The 13,876-nt window shown below is 47.4% G+C and overlaps 1 protein-coding gene across 5 annotated transcripts in view; it reads right to left on the bottom strand.

The window, feature by feature from the left end:
- TESMIN (testis expressed metallothionein like protein) overlaps positions 1–13,839 on the bottom strand; it is a 104,658-nt gene extending 90,819 nt beyond the window's left edge. For 4 of the 5 annotated variants that reach the window (XM_077287381.1, XM_077287384.1, XM_077287382.1 and 1 more), the window contains exon 1: positions 13,684–13,839. The gene's annotated coding sequence lies outside the window, so the exon portion shown is untranslated. Of the gene's footprint in view, positions 1–13,621 lie in introns of all 5 variants that reach the window. The other variant, XM_077287380.1, reaches the window with a different exon arrangement.
- Between the last annotated feature and the right edge of the window lie 37 nt (positions 13,840–13,876).

Genomic DNA, 13,876 nt, shown 5'->3' with positions numbered 1-13,876 from the left:
TTTAGCAAAATTGAGGTCCGCTTACTAGATAGCAGGAAGACAGAAAGGGCACTTTCATGGTCAGCTGAAAACCCTATCAAAATACCATCCTGAAATTACTTTAAGACTCTAGTATTAACTCATAACATCAGAGTGGCAATTTCAGATCACAAGAGCTTTCCAGACACAGAAACGAAACTACAGCTGTGAACTGGAACAAAATGCAAAAACAAACAAGGACTAAGTCCAACTTAGCTGGGAGTTGTCTAGCAGCAGGAACATGCACAGAAAGGCTTCTGATTACAATGTTGACCGGCATGGAAGTGACAGAGGAGCAAGGCTAAATAGCGACTCCCACATCCTGATGGAAACAGGTGAACAGAGAGGATGATGCACACCAGTTCAATTCCACCAGTGGCCACCGGGGGAGCCCAAAATCCAATTTCACAACAGGGGCAGAATGGAGACACAGGGCAGAATGGAGACACAGGGGCAGAATGGAGACACAGGGGCAGAATGGAGACAAGGGGGCAGAATGGAGACACGGAGCAGAATGGAGACACGGGGGCAGAATGGAGACATGGGGCAGAATGGAGACACTGGGGCAGAATGGAGACACTGGGGCAGAATGGAGACATGGGGGCAGAATGGAGACACGGGGCAGAATTGCAGACACGGGACAGAATGGAGACACTGGGGCAGAATGGAGACACGGGGCGGAATGGAGACAAGGGGGCAGAATTGGAGACACGAGGGCAGAATGGAGACACTGCGGCAGAATGGAGACACGAGGGGCAGAATGGAGACACTGGGGCAGAATGGAGACACTGGGGCAGAATGGAGACACTGGGGCAGAATGGAGACAAGGGGCAGAATGGAGACACTGGGTCAGAATGGAGACAAGGGGGCACAATGGAGACACGGGGAAGAATGGAGACAAGGGGGCAGAATGGAGACACGGGGCAGAATGGAGACACTGGGGCAGAATGGAGACACTGGGGCAGAATGGAGACACAGGGCAGAATGGAGACACGGAGCAGAATGGAGACACGGGGCAGAATGGAGACATGGGGCAGAATGGAGACATGGGGCAGAATGGAGACACGGGGCAGAATGGAGACATTGGGGCAGAGTGGAGACATTGGGGCAGAGTGGAGACACTGGGGCAGAATGGAGACACTGGGGCAGAATGGAGACATGGTGTCATAATTGATGCCTCTCCATTATTAATCTGGCTTAATGTCACCTTACAATAGCAAGGTGGCATTAACCCTTCATTACCCCATATCCCACCGCTACAGGGAGTGGGAAGAGAGTGGCCAAGTGCCAGAATAGGCGCATCTTCCAGATGTGCCTTTTCTGGGGTGGCTGGGGGCAGATGTTTGTAGCCACGGGGGGGCCAATAACCATGGACCCTCTCCTGGCTATTAATATCTGCCCTCAGTCACTGGCTTTACCATTCTGGCGGAGAAAATTGCGCGGGAGCCCACGCCAATTTTTTCTGCCATTTAACCCTTTATTTCAGCAGCTACAGCGCTGAAATTTTGCACATACACACTACTAACATTAGTAGTGTGGAATATGCAAAAAAAAAAGGGGATATGAGATGGTTTACTGTATGTAAACCATGTCTCATATCCTGTCGGGTTTGTGCAGGAGAAATGAAAAGCCGGCAATTGAATTACCGGCTGTTCACAGATATCGCGCTGAATGAAATCTAAATACAGAATATATATATATATATATATATATATATATATGTGTGTGTCTCAATGACATATATATATATATATATATATATATATATATATATATATATATACTGTATATATGTTTTCCCTAACATTTGAGCACATAAATCCATTAGATGTCGGTTTTGCAAGCCTGCGCGAAAATCTCGCAGTACGGATGCCATGCGGATTACATACGGAGGATGCCATGCGCAAAATACGCTGACACACCCTGACTACGGATCAATATTTTGGGAACATTTCTCCGTATTACCGCCGTAGTATAATACGTATAATACGTGGCGTATTGTCTTACGCCATGTGTGACTCCAGCCTAATACTCACAGTCAATAATTGTGGGGGGCTGCCTATCCTTTGGGGTTCTGCTCTGAGGCAAGATAGAATTCCCATTTCCATCTATAGGGGTATTTAGTCCTCCGGCTGTGTCGAGGTGTTTAGGATGTGTTAGGTACACCCCACGGCTACTTCTAGTTGCGGTGTCAGTTTAGGGTTTGCGGCAGTACAGGTTCCACCTACTCCTGAGAAAGTCCCATGCAGCTCCAAGGTCACCAGATCATAACAGTACAACTGGCCAACAATGAGTTAAATGCATCTCAGAAGAAGGGAAGAAAGGTGTTGAGCCATTTTTTTTTCTGTAGCCTGCTTTGTCTTTTCTTCCCTCTTTTTCTCTGGGTGACTGAGGAGTCTTGTGCTAGCATGGATGTTCAGGGATTAGCTTCTCGTGTAGACCAGCTTGCTGCTAGGGTACAGAGTATTTCTGATTATATTGTTCAGACTCCAGTTTTAGAGCCTAAGGGTATGTGTCCACGTTCAGGATTGCATCAGGATTTGGTCAGGATTTTATGTCAGTATTTGTAAGCCAAAACCAGGAGCGGGTGATAAATGCATAATTGGTGCATGTGTTTCTATTATACTTTTCCTCTAATTGTTCCACTCCTGGTTTTGGCTTACAAATACTGATGGAAAATCCTGACCAAATCCTGATGCAATCCTGAACGTGGACACATACCCTAAGATTCCTACTCCTGATTTGTTTTTTGGGGACAGGTCCAAATTTTTGAGTTTTAAAAACAACTGTAAACTGTTTTTAGCTCTGAGACCTCGATCCTCTGGTGATTCCATTCAGCAGGTTAAAATTGTCATCTCCCTCCTGCGTGGCGATCCTCAGGATTGGGCATTTTCCCTGGAATCTGGGAATCTGGCCTTGCTTAATGTAGACGCCTTTTTTCAGGCTTTAGGATTATTATATGATTAACCAAATTCTGTGGATCAAGCGGAGAAGACCTTGTTGGCCCTGTCTCAGGGTCAAGAAGCGGCAGAATTGTATTGTCAGAAATTTAGAAAATGGTCTGTGTTGACCAAATGGAATGATGATGCTTTGGCGGCAATTTTCAGATAGGGTCTTTCTGAATCCGTTAAAGATGTTATGGTGGGGTTTCCCACGCCTTTCGGTCTGAGTGATTCTATGTCTCTGGCCATTCAGATTGATCGGCGCTTGTGGGAGAGCAGAACTGTGCGCGCTGTGGCGTTGTACTCAGAGCAGATGCCTGAGCCAATGCAGTGTGATAGGATTCTGTCTAGAACGGAACAACGGGGATTCAGACGTCAGAATTGGTTGTGTTTTTATTGTGGCGATGCTTCTCATGTCATTTCAGTCTGCCCTAAGCGTACCAAGAGGATCGCTAGTTCATTTACCATCAGTACTGTACAACCTAAATTTCTGTTATCTGTGTCCTTGATTTGCTCATTGTCATCATTTTCTGTCATGGCGTTTGTGGATTCAGGCGCCGCTTTGAACTTAATGGACTTTGAGTTTGCAAGGCGTTGTGGTTTTCCCTTACAGTCTTTGCAGAACCCTATTCCTTTAAGGGGCATCGATGCTACACCTTTGGCTAAAAATAAGCCCCAGTTCTGGACACAGGTGACCATGTGCATGGCGCCAGCCCATCAGGAAGATTGTCGATTTCTGGTGTTGCATAATTTGCATGATGCTATCGTGCTGGGTTTTCCGTGGTTGCAGGTACATAATCCTGTGTTGGATTGGAAGTCTATGTCTGTGACTAGTTGGGGATGTCAGGGGGTTCATAATGACGTTCCTTTGATGTCAATCTCCTCTTCTTCCTCTTCTGAAATTCCAGAGTTTTTGTCTGATTTTCAGGATGTATTCGATGAGCCCAAGTCCAGTTCCCTTCCACCGCATATGGACTGTGATTGTGCTATTGACTTTATTCCAGGCTGTAAGTTTCCTAAGGGCCGACTTTTCAACCTGTCTGTGCCTGAACATACCTTCATGCGGAGTTATGTTAAGGAGTCTTTGGAGAAAGGGCATATTCGGCCATCTTCTTCACCGTTGGGAGCAGGATTTTTTTTTGTTGCTAAGAAGGATGGTTCCTTGAGACCCTGTATTGATTATCGCCTCTTGAATAAGATCAAGGTCAAGTTTCAATACCCTTTACCTCTGCTTTCCGATTTGTTTGCTAGGATTAAGGGGGCTAGTTGGTTTACTAAGATTGACCTTCGGGGGGCATATAATCTTGTTCGTATTAAGCAGGGTGATGAATGGAAAACTGCGTTTAATACGCCCGAAGGCCATTTTGAATACCTTGTGATGCCTGTCATGATCTCTGCAGGCAGAGATCATAGCAAGCCTATAGAGGGACAAGCTCTCGGAAGATGGAACTATACTGACCATGAACTAAGCCTGCCGCGCAACTAGAAATAGCCAGGTAGCATTTCCTATTTATCGCTAGATGCCCAGCTCTGGCCTAAGACCTAAATAGCTAGCAGAGGGAAATATAAGACCTGGCTCACCTCTAGAGAAATATTCCAAAGAAGACAGTAGCCCCCCACATATAATGACGGTGAGTTCAGATGAAACAACAAACGCAGCAGGAAAATAGTCTTAGCAAATTTGAGGTCCGCTTACTAGATAGCAGAAGACAGATAGTATACTTTCATGGTCAGCAGAATAACACTAACAAAACACCATCCAGAGATTACCTTAAACTCTGGCATTAACTCATAACGCCAGAGTAGCAATCCCTGATCAACGAGAGCTTTCCAGACACAGTAACAAAACTTCAGCTGTGAACTGGAACAAATAGGCAAAAACGAAACATGGACAAAAGTCCAACTTATCTAGTAGTTGTCAGAAGCAGGAACAAGCACTGAGAGGCATCAGATAACATTGTTGACCGGCAAGAAACCACCAGAGAAATGAGCTTAAATAGCGACACCCACTACTGATGGAACCAGGTGAAACAGGAAAGAGGATGACAAGTCCAATTCCACAAGCGGCCACCGGGGGAGCCCAGAATCCAAATTCACAACAGTACCCCCCCCTCAAGGAGGGGGCACCGAACCCTCACCAGATCCACCAGGGCGACCAGGATGAGCCCTATGGAAGGCACGAACAAGATCAGAAGCATGAACATCAGATGCATTGACCCAAGAATTATCCTCCTGGCCGTAACCCTTCCAGTTGACCAGATACTGGAGTCTCCGTCTGGAAACACGAGAGTCCAAAATTTTCTCCACAACGTACTCCAACTCACCCTCAACCAACACCGGAGCAGGAGGCTCAACCGAAGGTACAACAGGTACCTCATACCTGCGCAATAACGACCGATGAAAAACGTTATGAATGGAAAAGGACGCAGGGAGGTCCAAACGGAAAGAAACAGGATTAAGAATCTCCAATATTCTATAAGGGCCGATGAACCGAGGTTTAAACTTAGGAGAGGAGACCCTCATAGGGACAAAACGAGAAGACAACCACACCAAATCTCCAACACAAAGCCGAGAACCAACACGACGATGACGGTTGGCAAAACGCTGAGTCTTCTCCTGGGACAACTTCAAATTGTCCATAACCTGCCCCCAGATGTGATGCAATCTCTCCACCACCGCATCCACTCCAGGACAATCCGAGGATTCCACCTGACCGGAGGAAAATCGAGGGTGAAACCCCGAATTACAGAAAAACGGGGACACCAAGGTGGAAGAGCTGGCCCGATTATTGAGGGCGAACTCTGCCAATGGCAAAAAAGCAACCCAATCATCCCGGTCAGCAGAGACAAAACACCTCAGATATGTCTCCAGGGTCTGATTAGTCCGCTCGGTCTGGCCATTAGTCTGAGGGTGAAAAGCAGATGAAAAAGACAAATCTATGCCCATCCTAGCACAGAATGCCCGCCAAAATCTCTGAAGACCCTTAAGAGAGGAGGGCTGAGTCCAGTCACAAATAGCTTGCACCTTGACGGGATCCATCTCAATGGAAGAGGGAGAAAAAATATACCCCAAAAAGGAAATTTTCTGGACCCCAAAAACGCACTTAGACCCCTTCACACATAAAGAATTAGACCGCAGAACCTGAAAAACTCTCCTGACCTGCTGGACATGAGAGTCCCAGTCATCAGAAAAAATCAGAATATCATCCAGATATATTATCATAAATTTATCCAAAAAATCGCGGAAAATATCATGCATAAAAGACTGGAAAACTGAAGGGGCATTAGAAAGACCAAAAGGCATGACCAAATACTCAAAGTGGCCCTCGGGCGTATTAAATGCGGTCTTCCACTCATCCCCCTGCCTGATCCGCACCAAATTATACGCCCCACGAAGATCAATTTTAGAGAACCACTTAGCACCCTCTATACGAGCAAACAAATCAGTAAGCAATGGCAATGGGTATTGGTACTTTCGTGATGAGATTATTCAAACCCGCAGTTACACTCTGAAGATCCATTATTGTCAGGTGCACACAGAGCCATACAGAGATTAGGAGGAGAGAGAGAAAAAAGACTGCAGCAAGGCAAACTGGAAAAAAAAAAAAAAAAAAAAAAAATTCCAGCAGACTTCTTATAACTCTCCTTTCTCAACCTGGGTCTTTAACACTTTATGGGCCGGTCAAACTGTCATGATCTCTGCAGGCAGAGATCATAGCAAGCCTATAGAGGGACAAGCTCTCGGAAGATGGAACTATACTGACCATGAACTAAGCCTGCCGCGCAACTAGAAATAGCCAGGTAGCATTTCCTATTTATCGCTAGATGCCCAGCTCTGGCCTAAGACCTAAATAGCTAGCAGAGGGAAATATAAGACCTGGCTCACCTCTAGAGAAATATTCCAAAGAAGACAGTAGCCCCCCACATATAATGACGGTGAGTTCAGATGAAACAACAAACGCAGCAGGAAAATAGTCTTAGCAAATTTGAGGTCCGCTTACTAGATAGCAGAAGACAGATAGTATACTTTCATGGTCAGCAGAATAACACTAACAAAACACCATCCAGAGATTACCTTAAACTCTGGCATTAACTCATAATGCCAGAGTAGCAATCCCTGATCAACGAGAGCTTTCCAGACACAGTAACAAAACTTCAGCTGTGAACTGGAACAAATAGGCAAAAACGAAACATGGACAAAAGTCCAACTTATCTAGTAGTTGTCAGAAGCAGGAACAAGCACTGAGAGGCATCAGATAACATTGTTGACCGGCAAGAAACCACCAGAGAAATGAGCTTAAATAGCGACACCCACTACTGATGGAACCAGGTGAAACAGGAAAGAGGATGACAAGTCCAATTCCACAAGCGGCCACCGGGGGAGCCCAGAATCCAAATTCACAACAGATGCCATTCGGGCTCTCTAATGCTCCATCTGCTTTCCAGTCCTTCATGCACGATATCTTCCGGACTTACCTTGATAAATTCATGATTGTATATTTGGATGACATTTTAATTTTTTCCGATGATTGGGAGTCTCATGTGAAACAGGTCAGGATGGTATTTCAGATCCTTCGTGATAATGCTCTGTTTGTGAAGGGGTCTAAGTGTCTCTTTGGAGTGCAGAAGGTTTCTTTTTTGGGCTTCATTTTTTCTCCCTCATCTATAGAGATGGATCCGGTTAAGGTTCAGGCCATTCATGATTGGATTCAACCCACATCCGTGAAGAGCCTTCAGAAATTTTGGGGCTTTGCTAATTTTTATCGCCGTTTCATTGCCAACTTCTCCAGTGTGGTTAAACCCTTGACCGATTTGACGAAGAAAGGCGCTGATGTGACGAATTGGTCCTCTGCGGCTGTCTCTGCCTTTCAGGAGCTTAAACGCCGATTTACTTCTGCCCCGGTGTTGCGTCAACCGGATGTTTCTCTTCCGTTTCAGGTTGAGGTTGACGCTTCTGAGATTGGGGCAGGGGCCGTTTTGTCTCAGAGGGATCCTGTTGGTTCCTTGATGAAACCGTGTGCCTTCTTTTCCCGTAAGTTTTCGCCCGCTGAACGCAATTATGATGTCGGCAATCGGGAGTTGTTGGCTATGAAGTGGGCGTTTGAGGAGTGGCGACATTGGCTTGAGGGAGCTAAGCACCGTATTGTGGTCTTGACCGATCATAAAAATCTGATTTACCTCGAGTCTGCCAGACGGCTGAATCCTAGACAGGCTCGATGGTCCTTGTTTTTTTCCCGTTTTGATTTCGTGGTCTCGTATCTTCCGGGTTCTAAGAATATTAAGGCTGATGCCCTCTCTAGGAGTTTTTTGCCTGATTCTCCTGAGGTCCTTGAATCGGTTGACATTCTGAAAGAAGGGGTGGTCCTTTCTGCCATTTCCCCTGATTTACGACGGGTTCTTCAGGAATTTCAGGCTGACAAACCTGACCGCTGTCCAGTGGGGAAAGTGTTTGTTCCTGATAGATGGACTAGTAGAGTGATTTCTGAGGTTCATTGTTCTGTGTTGGCTGGCCATCCTGGTATTTTTGGTACCAGAGATTTGGTTGGTAGGTCCTTTTGGTGGCCTTCTTTGTCACGTGATGTGCGTTCTTTTGTGCAGTCCTGTGGGACTTGTGCGCGGGCCAAGCCTTGTTGTTCCCGTGCTAGTGGGTTGCTTTTGCCTTTGCCGGTCCCTGAGAGGCCCTGGACACATATTTCTATGGATTTTATTTCTGATCTTCTGGTTTCCCGGAGGATGTCGGTTATCTGGGTTGTTTGTGACCGGTTCTCTAAGATGGTCCATTTGGTGCCTTTGCCTAAATTGCCTTCCTCTTCTGATTTGGTTCAGTTGTTTTTTCAGCATGTGGTTCGTTTGCATGGTATTCCGGAGAATATTGTGTCCGACAGAGGTTCCCAGTTTGTTTCTAGGTTTTGGCGGGCCTTTTGTGCTAGGCTGGGCATTGATTTGTCTTTTTCTTCCGCATTTCATCCTCAGACAAATGGCCAGACCGAGCGAACTAATCAGACTTTAGAAACTTATCTGAGATGCTTTGTGTCTGCTGATCAGGATGATTGAGTGGCTTTCTTGCTATTGGCCGAGTTTGCCCTTAATAATCGGGCTAGTTCGGCTACCTTGGTTTCGCCCTTCTTTTGTAATTTTGGTTTTCATCCTCGTTTTTCTTCAGGGCAGGTTGAGCCTTCTGACTGTCCTGGTGTGGATTCTGTGGTTGACAGGTTGCAGCAGATTTGGGCTCATGTGGTGGACAATTTGGTATTGTCTCAGGAGGAGGCTCAACGTTTTGCTAACCGTCGTCGGTGTGTTGGTTCCCGGCTTCGGGTTGGGGATTTGGTCTGGTTGTCTTCCCGTCATGTTCCTATGAAGGTTTCTTCCCCTAAGTTTAAGCCTCGCTTTATTGGTCCTTATAGGATTTCTGAGATTATTAATCCGGTGTCTTTTCGATTGGCCCTTCCGGCTTATTTTGCTATCCATAATGTCTTCCATAGATCTTTATTGCGGAAATATGTGGTGCCCGTTGTTCCCTCTGTTGATCCTGTGGCCCGTGTTGGTTGATGGGGAGTTGGAGTATGTGGTTGAGAAGATTTTGGATTCTCGCTTTTCGAGGCGGAGGCTTCAGTACCTTGTCAAATGGAAGGGTTATGGTCAGGAGGATAATTCTTGGGTTTTTGCCTCTGATGTCCATGCTGCTGATTTGGTCCGTGCCTTTCATCTGGCTCGTCCTGATCGGCCTGGGGGCTCTGGTGAGGGTTCGGTGACCTTTCCTCAAGGGGGGGGTACTGTTGTGAATTCTGCTCTTGGGTTCCCTCCGGTGGTTGTTGATAGTAATGCCGTTGTCCCTGGGTTGCAATCCTGGGCAGGTGTCCCTGCTGATTGCAGCTCTGACTGGGATATTTAGGTGTGCAGGATTCATTAGCGCTTGCCAGTTGTCCATTGTTCTTGGAGGTTTTGCATCTCTGTCTGGTTCCTCCTGCCCTGCTGCCAAATCAGCAAAGATAAGTGTCTGGTTTTTGTTTCTACAGCACACATGCTGTGTGCTTTACAATTCTGTGCTATTCATGGTTTTTTCTTGTCCAGCTTAGACTGTGTTTGGATATTTTCAGTCAAGTTGGATTCTCAGGAGAAGCAGATATACATTCCATGTCTTTAGTTAGATGTGGAATTTTTGTATTATCTGCTGTGGATATTTTTAGGGTTTTAATACTGACCGCTTAGTATTCTGTCCTATCCTTTCCTATTTAGCTAGCGTGACCTCTTTTGCTAAATCCTGATTTCTGCCTGCGTGTGTCTTTTCCTCTAATACTCACAGTCAATATTTGTGGGGGGCTGCCTATCCTTTGGGGTTCTGCTCTGAGGCAAGATAGAATTCCCATTTCCATCTATAGGGGTATTTAGTCTTCCGGCTGTGTCGAGGTGTCTAGGATGTGTTAGGTACACCCCACGGCTACTTCTAGTTGCGGTGTCAGTTTAGGGTTTGCGGTCAGTACAGGTTCCACCTACTCCTGAGAAAGTCCCATGCGGCTCCAAGGTCACCAGATCATAACAGGCGGAATGCAGACACGGGGGCAGAATGGAGACACGGGGGCAGAATGGAGACATGGGGCAGAATGGAGACAAAAGGGCAGAAACGAGACATGGGGCAGAATGTAGACACGGGGCAGAATGGAGACACTTGGGCAGAATGGAGACACGAGGGGCAGAATGGAGACATTGGGGCAGAATGGAGACACGAGGGGCAGAATGGAAACACGAGGGTCAGAATGCAGACACTGGGGCAGAATGCAGACACGGGGCAGATTGGAGACACTGGGGCAGAATGGAGACACTGGGGCAGAATGCAGACACTGGGGCAGAATGCAGACACTGGGGCAGAATGTAGACACTGGGGCAGAATGCAGACACTGGGGCAGAATGCAGACACTGGGGCAGAATGCAGACACTGGGCAGAATGGAGACACGGGGCAGAATGGAGACACGGGGCAGGATGGAGACACAGGGGCAGGATGGAGACAAGAAGGTAGAATGGAGACACGGGGCAGAATAGAGACACAGGGACAGGATGGAGACACGGGGCAGGATGGAGACACGGGGCAGAATGGAGACACTGGGGCATAATGCAGACAAGGGGCAGAATGAAGACACGGGGCAGAATGGAGACACGAGGGGCAGAATGGAGACACTGGGGCAGAATGGAGACACGAGGCAGAATGAAGACACGGGGCAGAATGGAGACACAGGGGCAGGATGGAGACAAGGGGGCAGAATTGAGACACAGGGACAGGATGGAGACACGGGGCAGGAGGGAGACACGGGGCAGGATGGAGACACTGGGGCAGAATGGAGACACTGGGGCAGAATGGAGACATTAAGGTAGAATGGAGACACGGGGCAGAATGGAGACACAGGGGCAGGATGGAGACACGGGGCAGGATGGAGACACGGAGCAGAAGAGACACAGGGCAGAATGCAGACACTGGGGCAGAATTGGAGACAGGAGGGGCAGAATGCAGACACGGGGGCAGAATGGAGACAAGGTGCAGAATTGGAGACACGAGGGCAAAATGGAGACAAGGGGGCAGAATGGAGACACTGGGGCAGAATGCAGACACGGGGCAGAATGGAGACACTGTGGCAGAATGGAGACACGAGGGGCAGAATGTAGACTCTGGGGCAGAATGCAGACACTGGGGCAGAATGGAGACACTGGGGCATAATGCAGACAAGGGGCAGAATGAAGATACGGGGCAGAATGGAGACACGAGGGGCAGAATGGAGACACTGGGGCAGAATGAAGACACGGGGCAGAATGGAGACACAGGGGCAGGATGGAGACAAGGGGGCAGAATTGAGACACAGGGGCAGGATGGAGACACGGGGCAGGATGGAGATACGGGGCAGAATAGAGACAGATCGGGCAGGAATATGGGGCAGGATGAAGACAGATGGGGCAGGATGATGGGACAGATGGGGCAGGATGGAAACAGATGGTGTAGGATGGATACGATGGAGACAGATGGGGCAGGATCATGAGACAGATGGGGCAGGATCATGGGCAGGATGGGGAGATCATATGGAGCAGGATGGGACATCACATGGGGCAGAATAGGAGAACATATGGCTGGAGCCAGGAATGGCACACACGGGGGCCAGGATGGGGAATATTATTAACATATGGGCTAATTAAGGGATATTATAACTGCAGTGATGTATTTATTTTATTTTTGGAGGATACTGTTTTAAATGGGGGGGTGGTCCTGTTACTGTGCAGACCAACACTGTCGCTTTTTTCTTCATCTGTTGTAGTTTAGAATTTGGGAAAAAAAAGGTAATGTGTTCTGCAAGCGGTGCTCTAGATAACTGTTATTTCCTGCAGAAACGAGTCCTGGCTGGATGAAGTGACAGCGGACTGTGCTGGATGAAGATTAAAAGCAAAGATGAAGGACTTCACCTAGAGACGTCACTGGTGAGTCATTGTGTTACCTGTACACTGATGCTATACACTGTATACTATATACAGCGGTCCGGTGTATAATGTCACCAGTGATCACTGTATTACCTGTACACAGACACTGCATACTAAGTACAGATCTCCTGTGAATACTGGCACTTATGGTGATATTAGTATTGTGTTGTTTTTTTTTTTTTTTTATTACTTATCAGTATTGTAGTATTCAGTCACTATGTGGTGGTAATATGTTGTCTGGCCATGGTGTGGCGGTATTTGTTCCTTATATGTGCTATTATTTGGTCACTATGTGGTGGTAATATGGTGTCTGGTCATGGTGCGGTGGTATTTGTCCCCTTTATGTGTTATTGGTCATTTGAAAACTAAATAAAAATGTACCTAAATTGTATTGGATACTTTAACAAATGTTTAATAGGTTAGAGTAGGGTAGGGCCTGACCCTGTCGTGGTGGCGGCTTTAAAAATCTTTTGACTGTGGACAGTTCAAGGGGTGGAGTCTCAAGGGGGCCCTGAAATTTTTGCCAGTATGGGGCCCCGAAAATTCCTAGTGGCAGCCCTGTATCTGAATGCACTCTTACGCCAGGGTCACACTTGCAAGTGCAATGCGAGAAACTCGCGCGAATCTCTCACATCAATCGCCGGAACTCAGGACACAGAAATACATGCAGCCGCATTCTCCGGTCCCGAGTGTTGGTGCGAGTTTCTCGCATTACACTCACAAGTGTGACCCCGGCCTTACAGGGAGTCTCAGAGCCCAGAAATGACTGTTCAAACCAAGCACACGCATCATTAAATACAAATTCCCACTTGCTTGTTTCCCCTCCATCTCCACCCTTCTATGACTTTATGAAGCCAGAGCTGTTGATCAAAGACGCGGGGAGCACGGAGAGAGGGAAGACGGGCAGGTGGCTATAACGCTGCATCAGGCAACTGGGCTTGGTTTGAACAGTCATTCTGTGCTGTCAGAGCCCCTTGAAGCTGTGACTGTACTGTACAGTAGTGCTGTGTAAATATATATATATATCGTGAAGTCGGATACAGGCAATATTTCAAGGCAATGACAAACACGGGGGTCTTCAAGAGACCCCCTGCTGTCATGGCAACCCGTCAGCGAGAAACGATCATGTCACCGGCACATCTATGGGAGTGTTTGATGACAGCGTCATTTTACAGGATAACAATCTCCAAACTTATTTTTCTTACGCTCCCTAGGTCAAATATTGGCTTCCAATCCCTTCGTGTCAGGGAAGACGCCATTGTTCTACCTCTCTTGCTGCACGCTATGAAGTGACAAGAAGCCGCGGCTTAGACGCTGGCCGTAATACACACATAGACCGCCGAGCTGCGCGGTCACCGGCTGACAACAATGAGAACCAGCCAGCACAGGAGGCCGCAGTAACCGCTCCCGTTGCTAAGCAGCGGTTTGAGGCCTCCTCGACGTACGCGCTACGTTACGCA

The sequence above is a fragment of the Ranitomeya variabilis genome, chromosome 2 (assembly GCF_051348905.1).
Source record: "Ranitomeya variabilis isolate aRanVar5 chromosome 2, aRanVar5.hap1, whole genome shotgun sequence".
NCBI lineage: Eukaryota > Metazoa > Chordata > Amphibia > Anura > Dendrobatidae > Ranitomeya > Ranitomeya variabilis.
Note: the sequence above shows the minus strand (reverse complement) of the source record. Positions and strands in the feature narration are given on the sequence as shown.